Source organism: Otolemur garnettii, unplaced genomic scaffold, assembly GCF_000181295.1.
Source record: "Otolemur garnettii isolate 467f Iridium unplaced genomic scaffold, OtoGar3 scaffold00126, whole genome shotgun sequence".
Lineage (NCBI taxonomy): Eukaryota > Metazoa > Chordata > Mammalia > Primates > Galagidae > Otolemur > Otolemur garnettii.
This window is the reverse complement of record NW_003852521.1, coordinates 4,703,351-4,711,292: the sequence shown is the minus strand read 5'-3', so window position 1 is coordinate 4,711,292 and position 7,942 is coordinate 4,703,351. Positions and strand designations below refer to the sequence as shown.

General features: G+C 42.5%; 1 protein-coding gene across 1 annotated transcript in view; it reads left to right on the top strand.

Moving 5' to 3' along the window:
- CCDC170 (coiled-coil domain containing 170) overlaps positions 1–7,693 on the top strand; it is a 102,964-nt gene extending 95,271 nt beyond the window's left edge. The window contains exon 12 of the mRNA XM_012810109.2: positions 7,660–7,693. The gene's annotated coding sequence lies outside the window, so the exon portion shown is untranslated. The remainder of the gene's footprint in view (positions 1–7,659) is intronic.
- Positions 7,694–7,942: the final 249 nt, after the last annotated feature.

Below are 7,942 nucleotides of genomic sequence, written 5' to 3'. Positions count from 1 at the left end.
AAAAAAAAAAAAAAGAAAGAAAGAAACTTACCTGTTTTCAATATTGATATCAGATTGCATCTGGTGGTAATTTTTAATGCTTGAACAGGACTGATCTAAGTCCTTTAAAGATAAAAGTTTTAATGTGAACCCAACCCTATAAGATGAAGAAATCCCCTTTAGTCTGCACTCAGCAGGGATACTTTTCCAAGATCAGGATCTTATTATAAATTGTTACCACCTTCTGCCTTCCTTTTAGATGTCTATTTTATAGGAAACCACATTCATAACGTCACTGAGGAAAATGTGTTAATTTGGTGGACAATATATCTAATTTCTATCATTGAATCAATTTTTTTTATTGTCTGTGATAGAAGCACTAGTGTCTAATTAGATGAAAAGGAAAAAATAGATCTAGCATACTCAAACATTCAGAGAAAATGAAAAATAAACAAGAAACTGCTTGTGAGTCATCAAAAAGTCAATGTTATAAACAAGGCATTCGCTTCTTTCTTCTCTACTAAGAGATTAAAGAATCAACTGCAATCAAAACTTAGGTTGACACTAAATGGATCTTGCTGTGGAGTTTTTAAAAAGCATAAGATATTCTTGCAACGAGAGGGAAAATTTGAATGTGGACTCAAGGCTAGATGATATTAAAACGTTTTTTATGATTAAAAAAGTATATATATAATTTATTAAATGATAGCTGTGTACATTAATGCAATCATGGGGTACAGTGTGGTGTTTTCATATACAATTTGAAATATTTTCATCAAACTGGTTAACATAGCCTTCAGGTCATTTTCTTAGTTATTGTGTTCAGATGTTTATATTTAAAATTTTTTAAGCTTGATAAAAGCACAGATTGTCATGCTTTAAATAATTAAAACTTGAAGAATTTAAGCAGAAGCGTTGAACCTTTTTTTCTTTTTTCTGCCACATGTTGGAGGAAGAGTTGTCTCGGGCCACACGTTAAACACACAAACACTGACGAAAGCTGATGGGCAAAAGAAGGTCCCTGCATAATTTTCTCACCATCTGACACCACAGACGAGTAAAAAAGGCTTCAAATAATCCGCATGTGGCCCTTGGCTGGTTTGGACACCCCTGCATAAAATAGAGGGACAAAGTGAAGACCTTTTTTTTTTTTTTTTGCTGTTTTTTGGCTGGGTCTGGGTTCGAACCTGCCACCTCTGGGATAAGGGGCTGGTGCCCTACTTCCTTGAGCCACAGGCGCCACCCAAAAAGTGAAGATCTTTTAAGAAAACTACTGTGTGTGAAACGTAGACGGAATTATGGGGAAAAGCAAGAGAAAGTTAAAAGTCTAGAAGAAAGCAAATGCATCTGTCACGTGCAGTTGGATAGCGGACCACACAGACAGCGGGAGCAGGCTGTGATTGGGTGGGGGGAGGTGTGCCCGGCCCCCAAATACAGTCTTTAACAAGTGATATAGTTTCTCTGTAAGTTTATTTTCTATGTTATTCAAGCTATTTTGAATACAAAGCATGTTGTAATTTTTTCACTTTTGACTTGTTATTAATATCAAGATTCATGTAAGAGACTAAAAACGGTCCATAGTATCTTCTCTTTATTACATGAAATTACATTCCACGTACCCAAATATGTTTATGTAACATTACTACTGTATGACTGAAGTGTGTATACAATAATCTTTGTTTAACACGTGCAGAAATAGTAAAAATGTCTGAATATAATCCTTGGCGCCTTCTAGGGGAACGGGTATATGAAATGAGGAAAACACAGTCTGTACACGTGTGTGGTCCATGTCCACATCAACTATTTGTCACTTGACAAATTGGAAATCCTTTAATGATGCCGTTTTCCTCCTTGTTAAAATGCCAGCTGGTTGCTGGACTTCCCTCTGTGGCATTCACTGCAGAGTTGGCAGGCCAGCTCTGAATTTTTATGTTAGATTTTGTTCTTCTATAATCCATGTATATTTTATATGGTCCAATAAAATTCATTAGATTAATGTGATTTTTTACATAAGCCTTTAAAATATTTAATACTAACTCTTCTACCAAATACACTTGAGTGATAATTACTACTGAGCTTGTTATTCTGGTCATGATCTGAGACAACTAAATACACACATAAAATCTCTCATTGAGGAAAGAATGTTTAAGCTTGATGAATCTAAGTTTTCAGCGTTACCTTATAGTTTGTTTTATAGATGAACAGTAAGTGATTCAAGATCCGGGGGGCGGAGGGCGGTGGACTGAGGAACTATTAAGGAAGTTTCAGCTATTGTTGTTGTAATAATATTTAGGACTTAGAAGTGGAGTCTGATTTTCCCTGCGGAAGTGTATTTCACGGTTACAGAACCTTTGGCTTAGAAGGCTCTGCCCAGGGTGTGCACTGGTGATTATGTCCCTGTTACTGCACACTCCACTTAGCTTCTCACTAGCAAGTGGGGCCTTTATGCTTCTCTTTCCCCACGTGCCTTCTGTACTGTTATTCCTTTGCTTTTATTAAAAAAAATCACTGTTTTGAGGATCCTGGTAACTGATATACCTATAGGTTTCTTCTGCTCCTCATTGTGGTTATCTAATAATAGCCTCTACTTAAGACTTCAGCAAATGGTCCATAGGCATCTTGGCTGCGTGTGCCCGACTCGAGCCAATCACTGTAGCCAGGAGGATGAACTCACAACACTGCATCTCATGTCCTGCCAGTGAGGCTGGGTGGATGAGACTCTAGGATTATCTGTGCAACCAGGATCATGAGTAAAAACAGAGGGACAGTTCTCCAGAAGAAGAGAAGCTAGACAGACACAGCACACGTGCATGTTCGGTCACATCAGGACCTTCTCATCATCTAGAACGACTCCACTTCTAAAGTCTTAAATCCCTGCAGACTTTTATCCTCCCAGGCTTCTGTCTCTTACTCTCAAATAGATGTTCTTTGAGACTCTGCATCTCCTTGGTCTCGTATTTCTGCCCTGCTAGCCCTGCCAGTCTTCACTCTGTCTAGAGCCAGCCTGGATATTATGGTCCATTTCTTTCACCATTCTCTTCTTAACACCTTTACCTCCTGTTCCCTTGACTTTCTGGCCTCAACTTTGAATTAATCCCAACCACCAATGTTTCGGGAGATTTTCCTGCCCCACTGAATGAGGCTGAAGAAAATCACATGAAATCACAGCTAAGTGGCATCCCAAATTCGTGTCCTTTGATCTCACTAAAGCCTTCTGCACTGACTGGTAAACCTGCACTGTTTTCCCTGGTAGATCTCACTGCCATTTTCCAAAATGACTATTACAAATATTCTTCCTTCCCTTAAGGCTCTTAGCCTTTCTTTCCTCTTCACTCTCAGCCAACAATCTCATCTCCCATTTCACCCAGCAGATAGAAGCCATTACAGCAAACACCTGCAATGCCACATCCAAATGCAGCCTTCTGTGTCTCCACACCCACCCTTGCCTCCTACCCCCTCCTTGTCTCGGGTATTTCCTCTCCCCAGGCACTTACATCCCCAGCACCTTTTCCCCATTCCACTGTTTTCCTGTCTTCCATGTGGTCACCCTCACCTTCATCAGTGGCTTCGTGCCATTGGCATTTAAATCTCTCTCATCTAAAAAATAAATCACTCCTTCTACTCCGTGAGAACTTCTGCTTAGAGCCTCATCTCCTTCCTCATCAGAGCGGGGCACCTGCAAAGTATCCTGCATGTTGTTTTCTTCCCCTCCATTCATCCTGCTCTTACACTTACATTAGCAATTCTTTGTTACTTTTTTTTTTTTTGAGACAGAGCCTCAAGCTGTCCCCCTGGGTAGAGCGCCATGGCATCACAGCTCACAGCAACCTCCAACTCCTGGGCTCAAGCGAGTCTCCTGCCTCTGCCTCCCAAGTTTCTGGGACCACAGGTGCCCACCACAATGCCTGGCTATTTTTTTTTTTTTTTTTTTGGTTGCAGCCATCATTGTTGTTTGGCGGGCCCAGGCTGGATTCGAACCTGCCACCTTAGGTGTACGTGGCTGGTGCCTTAGCCACTTGAGCCCCAGGTACTGAGCCAATTCTTTGTTACTTTTAAGATGCTTCTCTTACACAATCCTTCTGTAACTATTGATCCAGTTAGGCATTTTCCTCTTGAAACATTCTTCTCCATTAGCTTCCATGATTGTTGACATTCAACTCTTTTTTCTCCGACCTCTCTGGGTGTTTGAGTTAGATAATTTTGAGATCCTAATAAACAAAAATGAAATGAAAGACGAATGCAGGAATAAGTATGGATATAAATGTGGGTGGGAATCTCGACCTTACAGGCAGAACTCAATGTGGAATAGTCCATGTCCCAGAAACTGGAACATGGCTAATTGTCTAAGAGCTGGAGGGATATACACAGGGCACAGAGTGGCGCTGGTGTCTGGGTCCTCTTATTTTTCCCACAAATCCAAGTTTTTTTGATCTCGTGATGATGCTCAACTTCTCACTGCCTGTGCACCTGCTGCTTCAGCCGTATCCATCATGGTCTCTCCACTCTTCTGTTCTACCTTCTGGGCTTGCCTTGTGCATGTGTTCTGATGCTTCCTGGCCTTTCTGTGTCCTGCCATTTCTTTTCCCACCATTGACTACTTCTGTTCTTTCTTCCCATGTGTCTCCTCTGCAGGGGGACCCGATTGGTTTAGATAGTCACTCTTCAGTATAAGGAATGCCTGTTGAACAGCACTTTTGTACCATGTCACTTTGTAGGTCAATGACAAGTCTGTATATGGGTTGCCCTTGGATCAGGCACCATTTCTGGTTCAGTCCACTGTGGTTGCAGAGTGGGGTCTGTGCCTTGGGTGTGGGCATTCTGTGGGGTCTGTCCTAACTCTCTCCTTCTCACACTTTATACATTCTTCAGTGCATTAGCTGTATGACCTCAGGCAAGTCACTTGTCTCCTTGTGCCTCAGTTTCCTCACCTAAATAGAGGTAATACTTACCTATTATGGGATGAATTGTGTCCCCCATAAAAGATATTGAATTCCAAATATCTGGTACCTGTGAATGTAACCTTATTTAGAAATAGGGTCTTCACCGATGATCAAGTTAAGATCATTTGAGTCCACCCTAACTCAGCACGACTGGTGTCCTTACAAAAGAGAAATTTGAACCCAGAGATAGACACACACATGGAGAGAATGCCATGTGCGATGAAGGCAGACAGTGGGGTGATCTTGGCATCTATAGGCCAAGTATTGTCAAGAATTACAGCAAATCATTGGAAGCTAAGAGAGAAGATGGGACAGATTTTTCCTCACAGTGTTCAGATGGGATCAACCCAACTGATACCTTGATCTGGGACTTCTGGCCTCTAGAATTATGAGACAATACATTTCTGTGTTTTAAGCTACTCAATTTGTAGCTTTAGTAAATTTGTAGAACCTTTTTTTTTTAAAGGCAGCCCTTAGAAATGAATACCCTACCTTATAAGCTTGTTTAAATAATGTATCTAGAAAATATATAAATAAAGTGTCTAGAAAATATCCCAGCACATAGGGAGTACTCAGTGCATGCTAGCACCTGTCATTGTTGTTGTAAATACTTCCAACAAGTTCCATCTGTTCTTGGGGCTTTTAATTACCATCTATGATGGTGCTAATCTTTATTTCTCTGGATCAGATTCCTGTCCTGATCTTCACACCCACGTCCACAGTAGGAGAGTAGGAGAAGACATGTGTGGGAACCGAGCAAAGTAGAATTGAGTTCAAATACAGGCTCCGCTGTATAACTTGGGTAGTTGATTAACCTTTTTGAACCTGTGCACTTCAGGACTGTAGTAAGAGCAACACGAGTATTTTGCTCACAGGGTCTTAGTAAGGATTCTATGAATTGATTATATAATTTGCACAGCTCAGAGCCCGGATGATACACGTGCTCAGTGAATACTATTTTACCCTACTGGTGTCTAAAACCCACCATATCTAGCACTGAATTTATGATTTCTGCCTCTAACGTCTTCTCCCACTTGCCCACCTTTGCCCTCATAACCTACGTCGCTTTTGGGCTTCCTGCCTCAGGGAGTGACTGATATCTGCCAAGATGTCCGAGTCAGGTTCTTGGGAGGGACCCATGACTTCTCCCTGTCTCTCACTCCTGCACTGATAAATCACAAAGCTCTGTCCATTCCACTTCAGGCCTCCTCCCTTATTATCCAAGTCTTTCCTTCCACATTGACACCAGTGTAGTTTACAGCCCATCATAGCTCACCCAGCCTTGACCGTGGTGTTCCTGGAACTAGGGATTTTCCCCTTCCTTCTCCATTGTGGGCAGAGAGATCATTTTTAAGAATACAGATATTGATCCTGTGATTCCCTGCTCTGAGCCCGTCAGCTGTCTCTCCACTTTCTGGGTAAGGTCAGCCTTGCTGGCACGGAGCACGGGGGTCTTCCCTTCTCCTCGCCCTCTAGGAATGCCACGCCTTTCACCAAACAGCATGTGCAGCTTCCCTTGTGCTCTCTCAACCTGCAGGGCTCTGCCGTCGCTGACCCTTTGGACTGTCTGTCTTCCTCTCACTTGACTCCTTTCTGCTTATCCCAGGAACTCTGGTGGGGTGTCACCTCCAGCCAAGATTTTTCTCTGATACCCCAAAGTTGAGTTAGGGAACCCACCTGTGGGTGGGTTATTATAAAGTAGGGAGAGGACTAATAATGGTAATAGCTTAATGATGTCTTATGACTTTTACTTACTGCAATGTTTTCACAGACATTACCTATTTTGATCTACACAATAATAATTATGTGTATTTCCTGAAAACAGAGAGGAGAGATAGAAAGAGAGGGGAGAGAGAAGAATGAATTGGCAGAATTGTGTGGAAGCCCCAGGTGTCTTGACTCCTGGTCCCATGAGTTTTTCATTTTAAAACCTATATACCCCTGGAATTCTTTGGATACTCTGTGGTTAATTCTTGACCTAGCTGAAAGCAAGAAAAAGGATTAAAAATATGCTACTATTCAAGTGGTAATGGCCAATAAATAAAAGTGGAGAGATTGTACTCATTGTTGACCTGGAAATTAGATACAGAGCCTAGACTCATGCTTTCTGGCTCTAAACTCACAAAGTTCTATTTGAAAAACAAGCCTACCTGGAGTAACTGCTGAGTGGAAGATGGATTTTGTTGTTACTATGACGCTGAAAGTCATTCACACACTCAAAACATACTTTCCCTGTTTTCCTATAGGGTGGGACTGAATGTCCTCCCAAGGCATCCGGGAAACCGTGAAGGCCTGACAGAGGCAGATGCTTGTCTGAGTTCTGCAGCAGATGCTGTGGCGAGCCCCAGCTCCCCCTTAGGGCTGAAACACTCACTCTCCAGCTGCCCAGAGCTGTTGGCTCCTGGCAACCCGCAGCTGAGTCCTGCCAAGGACTCACCCTCAGATGAAGGGAGCTATCTCATCCTGGGCCACAGGCCCTTTCCAAGGGCAGCTCTTATCCCGAGACTGGTCGATGAAGGGATTACAGGGACCTGGCCCTCTTCTCTCAATGCAGGAAAGGTCATCTGAGGGGTGACTTCAGCTTCAGAGTCCTCATCCTCATGACATTGGTGGAGGCCCCTGCTGTAACTGCATCGCAGGGCCGCTGTCTCCCCTGCCGATCCTGCTTGCTTACTTTTGGCAAGTTTTGTTCCCAAGTGTGCAATGCGACTAACCTTCTACATACAAATCTCCATTTCAGAGTCTTCCAGGGAACCTGAACAAGACAGACTCGTTCATTCTCCTTGTAGCTCGTTATGAAGATACGAAGCCATCCTGTTAACTTCCTCATGTGGTTTTATCAGTCAGTCCACAGGGACTTATTGATCACTTGCTGCTACAGACCCACGAAAAACGAAAACAAGAGAACACAAATATCTGTGACTTATAATTACTCACTCGTCTGCGTCTCTTCAGAATTCTCCATGGGAATTTATAACTAGGTTCCAGTATAAGGCTGAGATCCAGAAGAAGATTTGTCTCTC